Below are 23,160 nucleotides of genomic sequence, written 5' to 3'. Positions count from 1 at the left end.
AGGGACCTCGAGAGGTCATCTAGTCTAGTCCCCTACACTCGTGGCATGACTAATATTATCTAGACCATTCCTGACAGGTGTTTGTCCAACCTGCTCTTAAAAATCTCCAGTGATGGAGATACCACAAACTTCCTAGGCAATTTATTCCAGTGCTTAACCATCTTGACACTTTGGAAGTATTTCCCAATGTCCAACCTAAACCTCCCTTGCTGCAATTTAAGCCCATTGCTTTTTATCCTATCTTCAGAGGTTAAGAAAAACAATTTTTCTTCCTTCTCCTTGTAACAACCTTTTACATACTTGAAAACTGTTATATCCCCTCTCAGTCTTCTCTTCTCCAGACTAAACAAACCCAATTTTTTCAATCTTGCCTCATAGGTCATGTTTTCTAGACCTTTAATCATTTTTGTCACTCTTCTCTGTAATCTCTCCAACTTGTCCACATCTTTCCTGAAATGTGGCGCCCAGAACTGGACACAATACTCCAGTTGAGGCCTAATCAGCGCAGAGTAGAGCGGAAGAATGACTTCTCGTGTCTTGCTTACAACACTCCTGCTAATACATCCCAGAATGATGTTCACTTACACTGTTGACTCGTATTTAGCTTGTGATCCACTATGACCCCCAGATCCCTTTCCGCAATACTCCTTCCTAAGCAGCCATTTCCCGTTTTGAATGTGTGCAACTGATTGTTCCTTCCTAACTGGAGTACTTTGCATTTGTCCTTATTGAATTTCATCCTATTTACTTCAGACCATTTCTCCCGTTTGTTCAGATCATTTTGAATTTTAATTCTATCCTCCAAAGCACTTGCAAAGCACTCTCCTCCCAGCTTGGTATCACCCGCAAACTTTACAAGTGTACTTTATCTGTACTCTATATGCCATATCTAGTCAGACTTCCTTCATTATGCAGGCCATAGAACTTCACCCAGTAATTCCTGGATCAAACCCATAACCTCTGGCTAAGCTATCGCATATCTTTTACAAAGATAGCCAGTACGGATTTAAACATTAATCAGCCAAACCTCATAACTTCAGTGACATAGACAAATATTATCCAGAGTTTACAGCTGGAGAAACTAAGGCAGAGAGAGTAAGTTGTTTGCCCAGAGTCACATGGTAGGTCAGTGCCGGAAATAGAACTCCGGGGAGTCTGAGTCACAGTCTTGTGTTCTAACAGCTGTGACACTGCTTTGTTAAATAAGCCTACGATAGGTGTGAAAGTCTGATTTCCAAAGTGCTATTTCTGTGGTACAGTCTGTAAAGTTGATTTTCTTTTAGGCATTGAAGTTAAATCCTTGTATTATATATACACAAATACCAACTATCAGACACAAACACTTCTGCTCAAAAGAAATAATTCATTTTATGTACCCAATCTGCACATCTTAATGCCCTTTTTCCATTCATTGCAGAACATTTACCAATGACACCAATGTGGGCCCAGTAGCATACAACAGCATATCAACATTTACTGGAGAAGAGTTCGATGAACGCCATTGGCCTGAGACAGGTAGTATGCCTATCACATTCTATTGTCAAAGGAACAAGGAGACATGCAGCGTATTAATGTAGGTAAGTATTATTTTCTGTGAATGAAGGTGTGCATCAGTTATAAGTATCCATTGTCTCTGTTTATATATGAATTACTTTATGGATTGTTCTGACAGAACTACAGCAACCTCCCTTTAGGCCATTGCTGATATATTACCTTTGAAAGAGAATCACAATTTATTAGTCCATACATAAAGCCAGAGATAGATGTGTGCTGGCTTATTTTGAAATATGACATCATATATAAAACGAAATAGGGGGAAGCTAAATTACACAGCTATAATTACGTTGAGTTCAGGTGGCATCGTAAATAATCCATTCACGATTCGCTCTCAGCGTTTATTATGTCACCAAAGCAATGTAATTAACAGTGTATAGATGGGTTATACTCCCTGGATCAAACGCATTGTGGCACATGTATAAAAAAAATAAACAAACGTAGTTCATCATTCATAAAAATCCAACAGTTGCACGCATGAGGATGCGCAAATGCTGGGAGAAAAAAAAACCCCCGCAATTATTCTTCCAAATGTTTAAAGTTTTTATCATACAAACACATAAGCACATGCACCCACTGAGGTTACTCATGTGGAAAGTTATGCCTGTGGTTTTAGTATTCACAGTACTGGCACATATATGATTTTGTGCTGACTGAGTTCATGCCAGTTTCTATGTTCTCACTGTGAGTGTTCCCGCAAAAGCATTTACTATTAGAAGCATTAGACAAAACAACAAGTATTGCAGAATCTTTCATGGAAGTGTCTGTTGAATTTGGAAATGGGATTATTCATACTAGAAGTCAGAGTCTACACATGATGCTCATCCAATCAAAGAAGAAAAATTGATCATTTGACTTACACAGCCAACCAAACCAACCCAACTTTGTCATATCACATGTTCTCAATGAACTACTCACAATTTACAAATCAAGGATTACTCGCAAAATAAATGACAAAAAACATTCTAATGAATACATTTTAAAAAAAAAGACCTATTTTCAGAAAATCTGAGCAAAGAAAAATTAAATTAATAAAATAAATTATACCCAGTTCTACCCAGGAATCACCAAGTTTGACCCATCAGAACTTACTGTGATCAATAAGTAGGAGGTTTATGCCATACCACGAAAATACATCTATCAGGATCAGTGAAGGCTTCACTGACAGTCTGAAGAATGGTTGGGGTAAGGTAGTTTGAAAGTTTTCCATCAAGATTTTTTTTTTTTTGGTCTAAATGAAAATTGTTGAGGAAAGTGTCTGCTATTCTTGAACTTTTTTTTATTTTATTTTTTTCAGCTGAAAAGTTTTAAGAGTTTTCGGCTGAAAATTTTCAGTTTTGGTTGCCAACCCCTCCCCTCCATTTTTTTAAAATGAAAAGTAAATTTCCCACAGAAAATATTTTCATTGATTTTTTTGGGGGGGAGGGGGGCGGACAGGGAAAGCTCTGGCCTGCTGTATGCAGGGGAAAGGGGGAAAGAGAAAGCATATGAAGTGAGGGGAGGATAAAGAGGGGAGATGAAGGTAAAGCTAAAATATCATCCAGGGTTTTTCTGTGATCTTTAACACCATTAAATAATTAAATAGTATTTTTTAATTCTGGGACTATATTTCCTTCTGGGGCCGAGGTGTCTAGAGAACCCCCTCAAACTCTGTTTATGTGATTTATGATGGGAGCTGAGGGAATGCTCCTAACAAACTCCAAAATCACAAGAAATTTGACTGGTGTCCGATTTTATTAGGAAATCAAAATTCAGACTAAGTTCATGGAAACATTTGCTAAGGGTTCACAAACGTGAGCCACGATTTGAACAAACCAGGGAGCTAGTTTATGATGTTGCATCTAAAAACAAACAAAATTTACAGCTTCACATACTCAGGGCGGCCAAGAGTGGGTTCGGGCCCCGGTGAAATTTTTTTTTCGGGCCTCCCAGCAAGGGCGGACCGGCTAAACAGGGCAAACGAGGGTGGGGGGGGAGCCAGGCCCCCTTCTGGGCTGCCGGGCCCTGGTAATTTATACCAGCTTTCTCCCCTCCACCCCCCTCGTCAGCCCTGCACATACTTCTCATGTAAAACAAGGCGAACCCAGAAGTTTCAGATAGCTGTATGCCTCAAGTTAAAAGTGATCTTGACCCCAAAACTCGAAGAAGAACTAAGAAGGCTACAAAATCAATCCATCTCAAAACTGCATAACCCCCAAAGGTAAAACTATTGAGCTGCTCAAATGTCTGACTATGAAAGGACAGATTGAATAGTACCAAAATAAATTAATTAAAGAATAAATAATTTCAAATAGTTTCATTTAACAAATACTATTTCATTACTCAGCAAACAAACTATTTGACAAGTACTTGTTGACTAGTTATAGAGCAGTTTTATACTGCAGAAATATTAAAGGAATAATGTATTACATTAATAACTGAAATATTCAAATGAATTCTTCAACTGCTTCTAATTTGCAGCCTCGACCGCTTTGAATGGAATGGCAACCCCACAATTCACACCTGCCTGTTATTTGTTCTATGAATAAAAGGTTCTGTTAACTATAATTTATTATCTGTTTACTGGACCTATTGGGTCTGTATCTCTCAAAGCACTCACACACTTGCTCAACTTTAAGCTGAGGCTTAATTTTAAGCATTATGCACATGTTTAAAAAGTTGAGCAGGTGTAAGTAAGTGCTTTGCTGGATGGCAGCTATAGCAAGGGAGAAAGAAATACTTAATTGCCATGTGTTTTGCTGACAAACGTTTTTCCTTTACACCTATATTGCAATATTTACTTCAAATTCACTTTTGCTTCATAGTGAACGAACACTGATCAGTACACAGTCAGGCTCACTCTCTGAGATTTCAGTACCTTTTAGTTCATGTTTTACCACTACAACTCCAGGACATGCACAAACTGATGGCTCCGCTGTCCCATTGGAAGGTAATCATCTTTAGGCTTTTTGGAATGCGATTAATTTAGATCTGGTTGAAAATGTTCAAACATTAATTTTTTGAGGGAGAGGTGAGGTAAGAGGGGTGTTAAAAAAAGACAAGATTTTCATTTGCAAAAACATCTATTTTCTGACCAGTTCTAGGATAGTTATTACAGTTAAAAAAATCAAATGGAAATAGTTTATTTGCATTGAAAATGGCCTTTTTTAGAAACGAAAATTTTCACAGGAAGCGCCTTTCTTTCTAATTTTGTGAGTTTTTGACAAAAACATCTGTGGGTTTTTTGTTTTTGTTTTTGTCCACCCCCTCTTTTGTTTCCCATTTTTTCTCCTCTTTAGCCCCATTCCCCTCTTTCCCCTTTTGCTACTGCCAGTTTCTTGCTTCCATTGGGGGGATGGGGTAAGGAAAAAGGGAAAAGAAAGGGGGAAAATAAAGATCCAAAAACTCTGAAAAATATTTTTTTTTGGTCAAGAAATTGGAAAACTGAAATTTTTCATTAGACATATTTACCATCATTCAACCAGGCTGAATAATTATTATTCTAGGTGTATTTAATATGCCTTAGTGCAGGGGGATAGACTAGATCCACCCTACATTTTTGCGATTCAGAGGTTCTTTAAGATGCAGTTCTGCTCTGAAAAGGGACTCTGTAATTTATGAGCAAGAGACAAACACACACATATATTTGTTGCCTCTCGTGGTTTTTGTGGTGAAATATATTTAATTTTTTAAACAAAAGGACTTTTTTCTTAACTGCCAACTTTGAAAACTTCATCTGGGACTGAAGAGTCAGGCTGGGTTCCCTCCTTGTAGATCATAAAGATTCTACAGGCCAGACCCTGTCCTCACACACAAGAATAAATACAGTGGGGTCTATTCTTAGAAGGGCCGAGGCCACGTCCCTCACACTTTGCACTTACAGTATGAATTTAGGGGCTCAAATCTGACTATTAACTACCTAATTTACCTCTGGTAGACAGAAGCATACACACTCCGTGTGAAAATCCTGGCTCCATTGAAAACAATGGTAAAATTCTCATCAACTTCAGCAGGGCCAGGATTTCACCCTCAAATTTGTACCTGCAATTGGATCATGGGTGCAAACTATGCTCATTAAAGGGATGCCTCCCTTAGGAGAATTTGGCCCAATAGGTCCACAAGAGACAAAGATACAGGTGGGCTGGCACGGCTCCTCAGCAGAAGAGATGATTCGGGAGGTTAAACTCATAGCAGAGTCTTTTATTAAACAGCGGCTGCCTTTCTTCTGGATATATTACTTGATGCCAAGTGGTGGGGACAATTTTTTTTTAAAGTAAAGAATATTTAACGTCATACACAGAGAAAAACGGCCCCTTAAATTATTTGTGGCATGTCCTCTGTGCTATGGAGGAACAAAGCTCGCTCTCTCAAGGCGCTGCAGCAGAGTTCAGGAGCAGCAATGGTAGTCAGGAAACAATTTATGGTCCTCGGGGAGAGATCTGCTAGGGTCCTGTGGAATAAGATAAAATATTAGATTTTTTTTCACAGGGGTAGTGGAGATGAGAGATGCAAATCCATTTCACAGGGATTGTGCTTTCCCTCTGTCAAGCGGCAGGATTTGCAGAGGGGAGTTAATAACCAGGTTTGATTTCAATGCTGCTTTTCTTTTTTCTCCTCCCCAAGCTCTGTTCCCAAGGAATTTCACAGCATGAACAGAGCTTCTCCAAAAGTGGCGGGGGAAATGGTGGGAAGGCAACAACAGAAACACATGGAGACTTTGCCCAGCTGATTATTTTAAACAGTTCTGTTTGGAGTGCTTTTGGTTATGGATGTGATTCGTGAAGGACAACACAGGGCTCTCAACCTGGGTGTCCTCTAGAAAAGCTGATCACCTTGAGCTCTTGTGCACCATACCCAGATCCCTGTGGGATCCCCCAGTTTGAGTCTTGGCATCACAGTCAATGATTATATCTGGGTCCTGACTGAGGGGGTTCTGGGTATCTCTCCAGAACTGCTGCAGCGTCCCATCCTACACTGGAACAAGCTCATTGTGCGCTGTTCTTTACACCAGTCCTGCACTCACAGAAACATTCCTCATTTTACCAAGAGATAGCTATTAGCAGCTGGAAAGAGCTACATAAATCTGACACCTACATTCCACTTGCTGAAGAATTACACCCTCATTTAAGACTTTTTCCCCCCCGTTAGACAATGTCTTTCCCTCTCCCACACAAACAGACACAGTTCTTTCACACAGACAGTTCAGTACCAAAAAAAAAAAAAATACCGTGGGCCACAAATATACAGGGTCAAGGTTTCAAAGGCAGGCACAGCACAGAATGCGGAAAAACCAAGTGGTGCTGCAAAGGCCAGTATTCTCAGGGACAAATGACTATAGGAAAACACAGAAATGGGCAATTGCTCACATCAGTGCTCAGTTGTGCGCCAGCCACCCACCACTTCAGCCTCCTTGAGGAACACAGCCCTATGGGAAAGCGGAGCCACTGCAGGGAAGGACATTTCCACGTTTGTCTAGGACAGCAAAATCCTCAAAGCTGGCACTGCTCAGAGAGCTTGACCCAAAGTGCATGGAAATCAATGGGAGTCTTTCTCCTGACTTCAGCAAGCCTTGGATCGGACCTATAAATCGTCTCTCATTATCCAACACGGTCCTTCTTCCATTTCCACATCATTCCATTTTCCCTGGCACCCAGGAATGCCCAGAGCCGCGCAAATACAAAGGCAAAACGATGTAGTTAGCTGAAGCTTTGTTCCTGTGTCAGGATCTCTACGGCAGAGGCTGCAGTGCCGGGAGCAGGCAGTCGAGCCCAGCCAACCCCGTGGGACAGGGTCTGCCACGCGACCCTTTGAAACATTCCGGCGACACAATTTGGGGTCCAGACCTACAGGTTGAGAAACGCCGCTCTACAGCAGACCCCTCCTCCTCGATGGTCTGCTGACTTCATCCCCAGTGCCTGAGGAATTATCTAGAAGAATTGGCAAGATTTTAAAGGCTGACCACTGTGGAGTATGGGGCAAATTCTCAGCTGGTGTGAATGGTCACAGCTCCATTGATTTCAGCGGGACTACAACAATTTACACAAGCTGAGAATCTGTCCCCACAGTGACCTGTCTGACCAAATACAACCAACCAAGGCATCCTGAGTGCCAACTTCAGTGTATCCCCAGCAGCTATTCACGGTCACTCCACAGTGTGAAAACAAAACTGGGGAAAAAAATCAAATTATTTAGAAAACCAAAGAAACCTGGGGAAATCATAACATCTTTTCCAGCTACTCTCTGAGCAGACAAAAGGGATACATTTACCAGCTATAATATTCATTACAAATTATTCACTTTGCTTTAATAAGTAGCAGATTAATAAATGAGTGTTTGCCACCCAACGCCCACCCCTCTTGCACATATCTACAGAGCTACCTCACTGAGTGCAGGCTGTTACAGCTTCCCTGCTTTCAACACCACCTGGAGCCAGGGGAGTTCAAAAATTACATGTGTGCTTGGAAGAAAGTGTTTTTTCCCTTCCCCAGCCACAATATAAGGATGAAGGCTACAGGCAAGTTTGCTGACCACTCAGAGTAAATAAAAATAACCCAGATTGCCAATGTTTTCAGTTTGCCTCATCTCTATGGGCTCTTTCTCCAAGCCCCCAAACTCAAAATCCTTCATTAAGAGATTGATTTCTCAGAAAATTAGATCATCAGCGAATTGCGGAACACACTGCTCTGTTACTAGGATTTCAAAACGAGCTGGCATTTCCCCTCCCAGCTGCAGAGAAGTGGAACTAATTACACTGCAGTTTAAGCACTATGGGGCTCGATTCTGCCACCCAGGGTCCCATTGAGAAGCACTTCACATGTAGAGCAGTCCCATTGGCACTGCTGGAGGAGGAAGGTGTTGCTCGGTGGGAGGAAGGGCGGTAGAATCAGGCCTGATTGTATTAAATTCATTTTTTTTAAATGGTTGTGCAAAACTGACGTGAAATTCAATGCAAGCCTATCCCTCTCCTTGCTGCACATGCAGCAAACAGCACCGTCCGATGGAGGCAAACATACCATTGTTTAAAGAGCAAGGAGTACTTGTGGCACCTTAGAGACTAACAAATTTATTTGGGCTTAAGCTTTCGTGGGCTAGAACCCACTTCATCAACCAGATCCTCTTGTAGTTTCTCTTCACTTTATGCCCAAATAAGTTTGTTAGTCTCTAGGGTGCCACAAGGACGCCTCGTTCTTTTTGCTGATACAGACTCGCACGGCTACCCCTCTGAAACCTGATACCATTGTTGGAAATTAAAGATGGGTCAGAGCTGCAGAACTTGTTACTGGATCCCTGCTTTGAGCTCTGTAGAGTTTGGATGGAAGGTTTTGGTGAGGCTCCATCTCCCCTCTCGAAGCACTTTGCAAAGCTGGGTGCGTATTGTCATCTCCATTTTATTGGTGAGGCCACAGATAGAAGTGCTCAGTGAATTGCCCAACCTCACACCCCAAATCAAGGAGCTAATCCAAGAAAAGAACCTCGATGTCCTGAAACCCAATCTTTTGCCCTAATCCTGAGCCATTCCTGACTCCCATCATGGTGAGAGCTAAGGATGAAAGCTAATTGTATGTACATATACAGGACACTGATTTTCCAATGCCGGGGCTTTAATCTAACATCCAGATCTCTTTTGTACACTCACAACACCCTAGAGACCCATAACATAGGTCATTTGTGCCTACGCAGTCTCAGTAATAGGATGCACAATCTTAAAATGGCTTAATCTGTAATTTTATTTTTAAGGTTTGGGGGGGCAGGGGAGAGAATTAGCTCACAGGCAGAAACTACATTTGCCAAGTTTCCATCCAGAGAGTTATTTGGATACCAAATTCTATGCTCCCAAAATAGGGCCAAAATAGGGCATTTATATAGCAAGGACTTGTGCCAGCTCATTGGCTATAATTAGTATTTTCCCCTCTCAAGGTCTTTATTGATATCTGGGATTTTTTTTTTAAGAGGGGGGAGGAAGGTGGAGGAGAGATTTCATACATTCCACAAACTACGACACTCACTGCAGTTAAAATGGGAAGTTTTAACAACCTGCCAGCCTCTAACTTCACAGGAAATGTCAGTGCCACTATCCGACTTTAGAGAAACCCCAGGGATCCATTACTGCAGTTTGAAGATGTCCCTGCACCTCCCTTTAAAGTGAATGCCAGAGCAGCTTGCTTCATTCGGTTGCTGCTGTGCGCCACAATATTCCTTTGAGGAGATGCTTTGCAATGACAAAATAACTGCTGACAGTGTGGATACTGACTTCATTTTAATTTTGTTTTACATTTTCTTTGGTATGTTTTGATCCCAAAAATCTTTAGAGTGCAATTTTTTTTATGATAATAAAGCTACTATTTATACAGTGCCACAGAGTCATTTCTCGGCTGGTCCCCTCAGCCCCCCCCTCCTTGTTTCATTGATTTTTCGAAGGAAGTGAGCTTTGAAGGTATGACATATCCTCAGCATAGCTTTAATAAAGAAAAAGAAATGGAAAGGAAAAGAAAACAACACCCTAGAAAGAATGTAAGATCACCGGTGACACAAACTAAGGCGACAATTTTTTTCAACTATAAAATAAACAAACACTGAAGAATGTGATAATGTCAACATGGCTGTCAGCGAAGCATGCCCCGCTGAAAGTCATTGCCTGTAGGAGATGGTAGGGTTCCCCCTTCTCCCCCCCCCACCCAGAATACAATTGTTTGCAATAAGGCCAGAGTGCAGGAAGACATCCGTATTCAGGAAGGCATTTAAGCACATGCCTAACTTTAAGAACATGCTTAAATCCCTATGCACATGCTGAAGTACTTTCCTGGCCTACATATCCCCAACTTCCTGGGAAGCCATTTTTAAATAGGGTAATTCAAGAACTTTAAAATATTTCTGTCACAGTTCTCTGGCAGCTGCCTGCCACCTAAATTAAAATTCTACCAATCCCAGCAAGTGAACAATTAATCTAATGGCGATGATGCCCCGATACTCTTTCTAGTATAACAACGAATATCCGATATTCCTCAACATTGTGAACGTCGCTGTTAAATGAAGAAACAAGCCATGCTGGACAAAGCCTGCAAATGTTATCCTTGGGCGATAGGAATCCTGAGGGGACACCTAGTCTCACTCATTCTGAAGCTTCCTTAATTGTTCCAGCTGCTGAAAATTTTTAACCATTTCCCCAGCCGCCATGCCAAGTTATGTTAAGCTCTTTGTCTGGCTGATATGCCAACCAAAGGCACAGTGAGATAAGCAGAGCTGAGGGAATTGCTTAAACTCACTTACATGGGGATAGTTCCACAGTCCAGACTTGTTCTTTTAATTTTATCATCAGCTTTGCCGTTTATTATTGTCCCATGCCTGAAGCCACCACCTCTTGCACCTCCAAAGCTGGACACATGGGGACTTGGACAATGGTGCCTCGTGCTCTTTGTCTGTCTTCCGAGTCTTAGATGCTTAACTTGCTGGCAAAAGCATATTGACACTGCCATCAGCTCTACCCATCAAAGAAGGGATGGAAGAGCAAGTTGCTTTCTGCCTTGTGCATCAGAACAAAAATCCTCATTTATGTTCTAAATCCCGAATTTGTGCTGCTGCTGGTGGTGACGGTGCATGACACAGAAGGTGCGCCGCCGGATTTCCCAGGAATAGACGGAGCCCACACTTGAACAAGTCTCGTTTCAGTGCCTAAATTGATCGAGATAATCTGCACCCACCTTAGAGCCCCTTCTCACTTCCAGAATGTTGTAAAAGGGCCCTCCGGGTAAAAGGGCCTAAACATGGAAGAGCCCCCCATGTTAGGCAGACAGTTACATTTCTGGCACTTCTTTGCCTTTTAAAGAGACCATCTACACCTCAGCTAAAACCTGAAAGCCTAATTCTCCAGTGCCTTGCATCCTGTGTCCTCATTTCCACCAGTGAACAGCAGGGGTAAAGTGCTACTGGATCAGAATGGCAACCTTTGTCCAGGTAGAAGGCATTGGAGAGGCAGGTCATATGTGCCTATAGCATTAAATAAATCTGTGTTCCCTTATTCGATTTATGGATATGTTCCCCCTTGGGATTATTTCTTATTACAAGAGATATCTTTACTAAACAAACCAAAATCTCTGTGTCTCTCTCTCTCTCTCAGACTCTCAGCCAGGTTTGTTGCCATCTATCTGTCTAGATAGAAAAGTGAAAAACCTTCCCTAAGATCGCTCTCCCAGGATCCAGCTACAACACAAAGGCCAGTGCATTTAGAAAAGGGCTGCGTTTCTATAGCTCTCAAGCACAAAAGGTTGAACTCTATTGGATTTTGGAAAGGCTAAATCTTCGCTGAGGATCATTACGTTTAGTCAGTCATCTGTTGAGGGGTTTGCACCTTTAAATGGACCTTTCCCTTCAAGGTCATTAATAGAGCGAAGGATTCTCAGATGGGCTTGATCTTGATTGAGAAATAGGATTGCGTAACTACCCAGAGCATCTTGCAGCTGCTATACAAGCCCATTCCTCCTCTGCATTTCTAGATACCATGGGCCTGTTTCTCCCCTGTCCTGCACCTTGATAGGGTGACCATATTGCCCAAAGAGAAAATGGGACACTCCCAGCCGCTTGCCTGGGGCTCTCCCTCATCCGCCATGGGCGAGGCTGTTGTCTGTCGCTGGAACCCTGCTGCCCCCCATGCTGGAACACTGTCTACCACCCCAGCCCTGCCTCCCTCCCCATGTGGGGCTGGCATCTCCGCTCCCTCCCACCACACGTTCCTTCACACCACACCCCACTTTTTTGACAAATGCCTCCTTTTGGAAAAAAAAACTCAGGACATCCAGGACAGGGCTTAAAAAAAAAGGGGGGGGGGGATTGTCCTGGCCAAAATGAGACGTATGGTCACCCTAACCTTGGATAGTAATTTACACCTGTGCAAAGCCAAGTGTAAAATGCTATTGGTCAGCATGTGAGCATTTTACACCACAGTGCAGAGCAGTAGAGACTCAGGTCCCTGGTGCGTGTATCTCTTTCAATAGCTTTTGCTTTCCAAGGATGTCAATAACTTTTCGTGAACGCTTCTCTCCATTTAAACCCCTCTGATGAGTTGTCTATATACAAACTTGCACGGGCTTAGTTACACTGAGTGCAAACCGCTGCATGGACATTTTTATTTTGGTTTAAGGGCGATTTATTCTGATTTAGCTTAAACTGAAATACGAGTGTCAACACAGTTTACTGTACAGGCTTAAAAAAAAAAGTCACAACTTGATTTAAAATTGGTTTGATCCTGAGAGCGGCATTCAAAACGGAGGTCAGATTTTTAACACAGTGGGTCAAATTATTTTAAACATTTAATGAACCCACATTTTTAAAATAAAATATTTTGCTAAATCCTCACCACACTGTCATGACTGTTTTACATCGTTACATTCCACCCCCCAACACACTTACTATTGAGTAATGGGGTGTATTAATAGAAGCGCTCTTTTCTAATGATACACGCATCTGCTCATGCGGGTAAGGAATTCAATGGGAGCTGAGAGCATGCCACAGCAGGCATTCAGCACTGCACAGGGTCAAATTTCCAGCAAGGTTACAAACAAGTGTGGGCAACCTCATGATCTGCGCTGGTCAGCAAAATGTTTTGTTCCAGCGGAAATATTCTATCTAAATTTTTCTTCTAAAGTTTTGGGTTTTTTTGTTGAAAACCTGGGGAAAAAACAAAAAAAACACCAAAACATTTTTGGTTTTGCCCATTGAAAAATTTCATCCAACACCCACTACCCCCCATTAATTCAGGTTCTGGTTTCTGTTGCCAAAAGCTGCTTGGTTTTCCATGTTTCAATGAAAACCTGGATTTTTTTTAAAACTGAAATAGCCATTTTGTTGAAAAAGCCATTTTCCATTAAAAAAATATTTCAAGCAAAAAAATGGCATCGAGCTCTAATCAAGAGACAGGCCCATCCAGATGGTCATGATACCATGACCGACAAAGTGACGGGACATTTGATTGAATTCTCCCCTCAGATCTATAGAAGTGGGACATGGAATTTAAGGTTGGATGGCACAAAAGATTTGTCTAGACCCCTGAAAATCAGGTGGAATCAGGTTCTAGACAATCTGCTAACAACACTCCAGCTACAGAAGAGCCGAGACTATCCACACAGGCCTACCGCCACCCATCGGAAGCATTGACAAGGAATAAATAATTTGCTCCCTAAATATTCATGGAATTTGTGACTCCTAATTTAGTGAGCTGGCAGGACTTGTTCTCAAAAATATTTGTGAACAGTTTGTTTCTGTGTTCATCCAGCCCTAGTGCTAGGGGTGCAGGGAAGCGGAGGGCTTTGAGATGCCCGAGAGGTAAGTTGTACTCAGCTAGAGGGGTGGGAACAGCAGCTGAGATAAGCAGCTAAACTGAAGCCTGGGGCTCCTTTCTTGTGAACACTTACATATGTGCTGAATTTGACGTATGTGAGTAGTTCCATTTAAATCAATGGCACTGCTCGGGCGTTTACATTCAACCATGTGTGGAAGTGTTTGTGGGATCAGGTCTATAGTTTCTAAATGATGTTACTTAAAATATCTACAGTATTAAGTAGTAATGGCATTTTACTATCAGTCGGACACATTATGATGCAATTATTCCAGTTATTTCCTCTCCTACTACTCCCCCCTTTTCTTAAAATAAAAATAATACAGGATAGTCTTGATATGGGCTTTTTTGTATCTTCCCCCATCATGAAGCAAGAGAGATGCAGTTGTGTGCACATGAGGAGATGCAGAGAAATCAGTGGAGGAAATTGATAGATGTGCCAAATTCATGAACACACACACACACGCGCGACGCAAACAGAAGAAGGAACAATTGATTGCACTCAGTTGTTATAACTGCCTTTGCCCCTGTGACATCAGAGCAGAGACCCTGCATCAGAACTGGTCAGTCAGTCTCTATCTGGCAATTCAGTAATTGAGTCTGATCATCAGAAGCAGAATTTTTCTATTTGAGTATTAGGGGTCATCGTGACTTCAGGAGAGGTTGTGCACATATAACTGGGACTGCAGTTGATGATTACATGTAAAGCATCAAGTGCTGTGACCAGATATCTGTTTTCACTCTTTCAGGTTGAGGAGCACACTGCAACGTGTCACAGAAGATGACACAGAGCCCGTGTAAATTTGTGTGGCTTTGTTGATTTCAGTGGAGACAGATTGATTTACACCAGCAGAGGATCTAGTCCACAGTCCCTACCCCAAGACGTTTACAGTCAAAGGACTTGGTCCTGCAGTCAGTTACGACCAAGCTAAGCCCTTCCTACTGGATTGAACTGGGACCATCCACCAAAGCAAGCCCCATGCACAATACAAAGTGTTTCTAGAAAGTGCCCCTTCAGTGACCCCGCCTGTGTTTTAAACATGAAACAGGAACATTCTTCTTCTGATCTCAAACCCATTTTGCAGCAGGACAGAGGCGATTTACAATCTGACACTGGCCTCCAGTACAGTCGGTGTCCCAATCTGTGTCACTTTTCAGCAAGATGGTGGCTTGCCAGCAGCAGCAGGCAGCTCAGAAATGCAGCCTGTAGTCTTTTTTTTTTTTAAAAAAAAGTTCATTTTAAATGCAAGCCGCAGCTTATAGATGCCAAAAACAACTTCTTGCCACATGAAGGTTTCCAGAATGCTGTGCTCAATTAAATAGGTTCAGCGTTTTCAGATCTGCACATGTAAGGAGACAGCTTGATAGATAAACACATTTACAGGTGCAGACAGCTCTGGTCAGCAGACAATTAAGAGGATGGGAAGCCTAACGTGCCTGGGTCATTTTGGATAGAGAGAGCACAAATTATTCTTCGCAAAGGGATCTATTAGTAATATTTACATAATGCGAATAGAAATCCAGTTACTCAGAAAGACTGTGAGCACAGGATCTATTTTAGTGGATTCATCTTATTCTGCAAACAGATTTTTTTGCTTCATCATCACATTAATTTGGTCCACACCGTCCTCTGGGATGCAGCATCCTTCAAGGACATGTCACAGTAGCAATCTATCCCATCATGCTCTTGCTTTGAGGCCTAGCAGCTGAATCACCCCCAGCCCTATTTTCTTTTGCAGTGTTAGATTAGTGAGAGGGCTTCTGACCCGCCATCTGTCACGGCAGTCTGCTGACTGTGAGTCTCCGCTCACTGTGCAACATTGCTGAGGAGGAGGAAGGCGTTTTGGGGGAAGAGGGAGAAGAATCTTATTATCCTGCTGCCTGCTCCTTGCTCCACAGCCCGTCCTTAAAGCTGCAGCGTACCGAGTTTCAAGGAGAATATACTAGACTCGCTGGGGAAGAAGAGATTTTTATTTTAATGCAGTGACGCAGCGGGTGCATTTGCTATCAGAGGGGCTTTTGCAGCATGACGACAGATCTACTAGTACCTTGGAGGCAGCATGCTATGCGAAGCGGAGGCTCCTGCATGCTGTTTAATCACACCTGCTGAAGCTTCCCCAGTCTTGCCAGAGAGAGCCAGGCAATGTGACCATACATCTGGCTTTCTGGCAAGGAGAGTGCTGCCTCTGGCATCAAGCCAGCCCAGTCCATCTCTTCCTGAAAATAGCATACCATTAAAAAAGAAAAGAAAAAAAAAACTAGAAGGATATTTCTCTTCTGGTTAATTGCACCCTGACAGAAAAGTTCTGTGCACAATGCTACCCATTCTGAACCATCCAACAGAATTTAATAGAGAATGAGATCACCAACTACAGCATGCTTTAAAATAATTCTACAGAGAGTTCATTCTAGGGAGGGGGCAGAGCAGAGAGAAGACTCTTAAAAACACCAAACAGATTTAGGAGCACAACTCCCATTGAAAGTCAATAGGATTTGTGTTCCTGAATCCCTTTGGGGGCTTTAAAATCTCATCACAGGTGTTTAAGAGTCTTTCCTATCTACAGACGCCCCCCAACTTACGCAATCGTTCCGTTCCGGAAAGCCTTGCGTAACTCGAATTTTGGGTAAATCAGAAACGTATACCCATACATTACGCAAAAATTTCCACAACTCAAAAATCTCATTTCTGGCTTATGGAACTTTTTCCGTAAGGGCAAATTTGCATAAGGAGGATCTTGCATAACCCGGGGAGCGTCTGTACTCTTGTTACATTTCTGTAGAGCCCTCTTGGTTTCATCCCTATGAGATTCTGTAGGACTTTCCCATAAGGGCTGAACCGGCTCCTGTTTAAAATAAAATAATTGAAAACATGAAGGAAGAATCCCAAAATAGCTTGATTTTGGTCTAAGTGATGGTACATTCGGTGACATTCCTTCCTATAAGCAGTTCTCTCAACCTCCTCTACACGAGGATCTGGTTGCTATTTGAGTCTCAACATTAAAAATATAACTTATCTGCTTGAATGAGTTTGCAGGTCTCTCATTCTAGTCTCTGGTGCATGTTTATTAACTTCCTAAAACCATAATGCTGTAAGGCAGTCTCTGGTTAAGCACAGGGTGCTGAAAGCCAGAATTAATGTGCACTAGCAAAGCTATGTGAAGGATCAAGGACTGAGTTGAGCTGACAGAGCTGGGAGTGGGGATCCAGGACTGGGATAGCAGAGTGTGAGAGATCAAAGTATTTGCAGAGCTGCACATGGGTCCAGGTCTGGAGTAGCAAGGGCTATTTTAGGTCAACATCAGTGTGCATTAGCAGGGTTGAGTATATGCGCTGGCTGGAATGACAGTGCTTCTCCTCACTGTGTCCAGTTGAGCCAGGAGTAATACACCTTCACTTTCATAAGCAGCAAATTCATTCACAGGACTAAAATAAAACAGTGCTAATGATCAGGTCTCAGCATTTACCCAGACCTAGAACCCAAGACATGATGAGCTTTTTATGGTTTTTGGAGACAGATTCCCTGAATGTTCCATTGGATTCACTAGTGGTGGAGTCCTCAAAAAAAGAAAAGCCCGTAGACTGCCCGGTTTTAGCGGATCATGGTCTCTTGCTGAGCACACTGAATGGAGCTCCAGGTAGATCAGCCTTGTTCAGAAATGGATAAGCCCTGCTGATGTTTGATTGCTATGCTCTCCATTCCCACCTGGTGAGAGAGATCAAAGATGTGTTTGGCTCCTCTCGCTGCACAGGGGAGGGAGAGGGAGAGACAGAGAGCGAGAAAAGGAGGGAGGAACAAAAGAGTTCTCTTTCCAGCACAACCTTCATTGCAATTGCCTTAACCCAAATTCCCTCAGCTTCACAGAGCTCAAATCAGAACAACCGGATCCACAGACACATCCCAGGTACTAAGCAACCGAGAGCGCTGAGGTTAATTAAAAATGGCCTCCCTTGCCAAAATGTTGGTATATGTGAACACGGAGATCCCTCTCAATCCATAGGCAAGAGCAAGTATTTTCATATCCCCAAGGGTGAGAGGACTTGTTTTCCTATTTCCTTCCAAGAAGTAGACCCTCCAACAGATGGCACTGCTGGGAATGAGCTCATAGAACTGGCAAAGCCAGTTTACTTTTCTCTGTGGTGGCTCACGCCTTCACCAAAGAATTCAATTCTGGATATTGCCAAGCACACATAGGCCTCAGATACGAACACCCACAGAGTTCTGAAAATAGTATTGCTCTCCAGCCAGCCTAATATCGATTACAAAATGGTAGCGCCCAAATGTTCAGCACTGCACATGGAAAAAAAAATGTGCATGAATTTTTGCAGGCAGAATTACCACAACAGCACGTACAGTCATGGTAACGAACAAATGTCAACTGAGCTGCATTATCCCCTCTAGCAACTGTGCATCATGGGATGCTGGAGGAGTATAGTCATTAAAGAGGATAGGACAAAAGTCAAGAGCATGGAGGTGCTGGATAGGAGCCCACAGTGTGATACAACAGAATTGCAGGCTTGCTGCCAGCCTGGAGGCCAGTGAACCTACCATTTTTACGAAGGTGCCTTGGCCTCTTGCAGTCCGAGCCGCACAGGCTGACAGAACACAACCTGTGTGCCAGAGAACTCTTAGATTCTGGAGCTGCACACTAGGCATATAGCTAGGAAAGGCCATTCACACAGTGCAAGCTGAATCTGTCTCAGATTTCCCAGTGAGAGCAAACTGAGCAGAGCATCTTTCCCCTCACTCCTCCCCTGCAACGGGACATACTTTCTAATTCACACCATGGCCCCTACACATGGAATTAGGATGGAGGGGCTTTCAGTAGCTAGGTGGTTACAGGGGCATACATAATCTAGCCACTCTGCCTCTCCGTATGGGTCCATTACAGACCATTAGGGCATGTTTACTCCCCTTTGTGCCAAGGAACACAGGGGAATATGGGGTCTCAAGTTATTTTCTAGAGTGTGTTTTGCGCTATGGGGTGCTTGAAACCATCAGCTAAAACCATATGGAACAAATTCTGATGCATTTGATATGCAGAGAAGTGAACGTCATTTGGAAACAAGAGGTTGCATAAGTTACTGTAGCCCCAGGGCTGTAGCAATTTATGTGCTGAGAATTTATATAGGTCATGTACCTATTTACTTTGCTGTGCTCTAAAAAATGCATAGTTTCCTTAGCAACTTTAACATTGCAGGAGAGTACAAAGCTGTCTTAAAGAGACATTGTCAGAAATGGGAATCCTAATATTTTAACTATCTTTTCTCCCACTTCCACTGTCTGCTTACCAGGCATGTATAATACTTCCTGTGTTTTATTTTTCCAAACCAAATGCTTGTTTTTCTAACAATGACCAGCCAGCAGTCTCACTATTCATAGACTATGTGACAATGAAGGAAAACTTGCGTGGAAAGAAGATTTTATCCATTTCATCGTCCCAACATGTTCTTAAAAATAACTAAGTTTAAAATATTTTTTAAATTTGTGATAATTGCTTCTACTCTGTAAAACACAAAGCATGTTAATTAGACCGGGGGGGGGGGGGGCCTTTTAGACTTCTAAAAAGAAATCTAATCAGTAGGCATGGCCATAAGCAGTCAGGGTCCCATATTTGTGATAATTTATAACTGTTTTGATTTATTCTAATCCAGGGGTGGCCAACCTGAGCCTGAGAAGGAGCCAGAATTTACCAATGTACATTGCCAAAGAGCCACAGTAATACGTCAGCAGTCCCCCCACCCCCCAGCAGCTGCCGCCCGCTCCCAGCACCTCCCACCCACCAGCAGTCCCGCCGATCAGCGCCTCCCCCTCCCTCCCTGCACCTCCCAATCAGTTGTTTCATGGCGTGCAGGAGGCTCTAGGGGGGAGGAGCAAGGGCACGGCAGGCTCAGGGGAGGGGGCAGGAAGGAGTGGAGTGGGGGCCTGTGGTAGAGCCAGGGGTTGAGCAGTGATCCCCCTCCGGCACATTGGAAAGTTGGCGCCTGTAGCTCCAGCCCCGGAGTTGGTTCCTATACAAGGAGCCGCATATTAACTTCTGAAGAGCTGCATGTGGCCCCGGAGCCACAGGTTGGCCAGCCCTGTTCTAATCCTTTCCAATGTTTTTCTTTAGATTGATTTAAAGACTCTCTGTTGCTTTTTACAGATCCAGACGAACACGGCTACCCCTCTGATACTTAAAAATAATTGTTTCTCGTAAAAGATAAAACATCATCTATAATGAGGCACAGATACAAAATATGCTTACGTAGAACATTAGCCCAATGGAAGAATAAAGATATGCCCTCTCCATCCACACAGGATCTGATCCAATACTCATTGAAGACACAGATTAATGCAAAGACCCTCAATCTACTGCCCCCATTACTGGGGTATGAGAGAATCTCAGTCTCCACTGTATTTATCCTCACAACACCCCTCTGAAGTAGGGAAGGATTATTACTCTCACCGTCCAGATGGGAAACTGAGGCAACGAGTGACTAAGCAACCATCGCCAGTAGAGGAGAAGCAGTGCTTAATTTTAATGAAAAAGGTGCCAGGGATCATGCTCTGAGACACTCCCCACTAGCGGGGTCTCAAAGCCCAAGCTCTTGGCTGAATGTCTACACTGCAATGTTATAGCCCCACAGCCCACGTCCGCTGACCTGGGCCAGCAGCAGCTATGCCATGGGTCTTTTATTGCAGCATAGACATCAGCGGGCCAATCCTTCAACTAGTGTAGATCAGCATAGCTTCCTTGGAGTCAACAGCACTATGTTGGTTTATACAGTTGAGGATCTAGTCCTCAATTTCTAATGTATTACCTTGTAAATTACTTTGAGAATCTATGTGTATGAAAGGCATGATATCAAACCAAGCTCTGCAGAAAACATCTTCTTTCTTTGCCAATCTAGAAATACACATCTCAGGATTCCATGAAACTGGACTATTTTTATGTTCAATTAAATATACGGCGAGGACGTCTTGAAATAAATGTTAACTGATCTTAATCACAACCAGGCAAAAAAGACTTTTCCAACAAGGTTTAGAAAACACAAAATGACCATCCACAAGTACACTTAATTAACACAGAAAGAATCATAGTCTATCAGACAGAGCCATCAAATGAGAGTAAAGCAAAGACAGGACACAAAAGTAAATCAGCCAGTGATTGTGCTACAGAAAATGATGGTCTTATTATGAGAATCCTTAAGGACAAAACGAGAAATTGGTCTGTAAATACTGCCACACTGTAGTACAACTGGGGGGGTGGCGGGAAATCAACAGCCTGATGCAAGTCATTGTTAAGAATTACAAAATAAAATGGTGAAATTTAAATTTTTGCATCTGTGTAACCATTAGCCAATTTTCAATGCAAAAAGAGGCAAAAAAAAGAACAATGAATTCTCCCCAAAACAACTCCTAATATGCAGTCCTCGATAGCATGTGATAGATTTAAACAATTTAATCCCCCTTTTGATATCTATAATCATGAAATACTTTTTGCACTTTATATGACTATAGAAATCATAGAAAATGCATTATTTCTCCACACAGAGGAATGTATATATGTCTGTCTGTAACTTATCGTTTAAATCAGCTTCTGTACCAAGTGACTGGAGGATAGCTAATGTGACGCCAATTTTTAAAAAGGGCTCCAGAGATGATCCTGGAAATTACAGGCTGGTAACCTGACTTCAGTACCAGGCAAACTGGTTGAAACTATAAAGAACAAAATTGTCAGACACTGATGAACATAAGTTGTTAGGGAAGAGTCAACATGGTTTTTGTAAAGGGAGATCATACCTCACCAATCTACTAGAATTCTTTGAGGGGGTCAACAAGCATATGGACAAGGGGGATCCAGTGGATATTGTGTATTTAGATTTCCAGAAAGCCTTTGACAGGGTCCCTCACCAAAGACTCTTAAGCAAAGTAAGCAACCATGGGATAAGAGGGAAGGTCCTCTCATGGACTGGTAACTGGTTAAGAGATAGGGAACAATGGGCAGGAATAAATGGTCAGTTCTCAGAATGGAGAGAGGTAAATAGTGGTGTCCCCCAGGGGTCTGTACTGGGACCAGTCCTATTCAACATATTCGTAAATGATCTGGAAAAAGGGATAAAACAGTGAGGTGGCAAAATTTGCAGATGATACAAAACTACTCAAGATAGTTAAGTCCCAGGCAGACTGCGAAGAGCTACAAAAGGATCTCTCAAAATGGGGTGACTGGGCAACAAAATTGCAGATAAAATTCAATGTTGATAAATGCAAAGTAATGCATATTGGAAAACACAATCCCAACACTACATATAAAATGATGGGGTCTAAATTAGCTGTTACTGCTCAAGAAAGATCTTGGAGTCATTGTGGATAGTCTGAAAACATCCACTCAATGTGCAGCGGCAGTCAGAAAATCAAACAGAATGTTGGGAATCATTAAGAAAGGGATAGATAATAAGACAGAAAATATCATATTGCCCCTATATAAATCCATGGTACGCCCACATCTTGAATACTGCGTGCAGATGTGATCGCCCCATCTCAAAAAAGATATATTGGAATTGGAAAAGGTTCAGAAAAGGGCAACAAAAATGATTAGGGGTGTGGAACAGCTGCCATATGAGGAGAGATTAATAAGAGTGGGACTTTTCAGCTTTGAAAAGAGACGACTAAGGGGATATGATTGAGGTCTATAAAATCATGACTGCTATGGAGAAAATAAGGAAATGTTATTTACTCCTTCTCATAACACAAGAACTAGGGGTCACCAAATGAAATTAATAAGCAGCAGGTTTAAAACAAACAAAAGGAAGTCTTTTTTCACACAACACACAGTCAACTTGTGGAACTCCCTGCCAGAGGATGTTGTGAAGGCCAAGACTATAACGGGGTTCAAAAAAGAACTAGATAAGTTCATGGAAGATAGGTCCATCAATGACTATTAGCCAGGATGGGCAGGTATGGTGTCCCTAGCCTCTGTTTGCCGGAAGCTGGGAATGGGCGACAAGGAATGGATCACTTGATGATTACCTGTTCTGTTCATTCCCTCTGTGACACCTGGCATTGGCCACTGTCGGAAGACAGGATATTGGGCTAGATGGATCTTTGGTCTGACCCAGTATGGCCGTTCTTTTGTTCTTAACCATTGCAGTCCTGCTCTGGAAGAATAGAACCAAATGATGGCTCTTAGTAATCACTGGAACTAAAAGGCCTCAGAAGTTCTAGATATTGACCTGATCCCGGTTAAATGAATGGCAAAAAACTTCCATTGAGTTCTACAGGATTAGGCCCACGTGTATGTTCTATAAATGGGTAACAT

This window comes from Trachemys scripta, chromosome 12, assembly GCF_013100865.1.
Source record: "Trachemys scripta elegans isolate TJP31775 chromosome 12, CAS_Tse_1.0, whole genome shotgun sequence".
NCBI lineage: Eukaryota > Metazoa > Chordata > Testudines > Emydidae > Trachemys > Trachemys scripta.
This window is presented reverse-complemented; position numbering follows the sequence as displayed.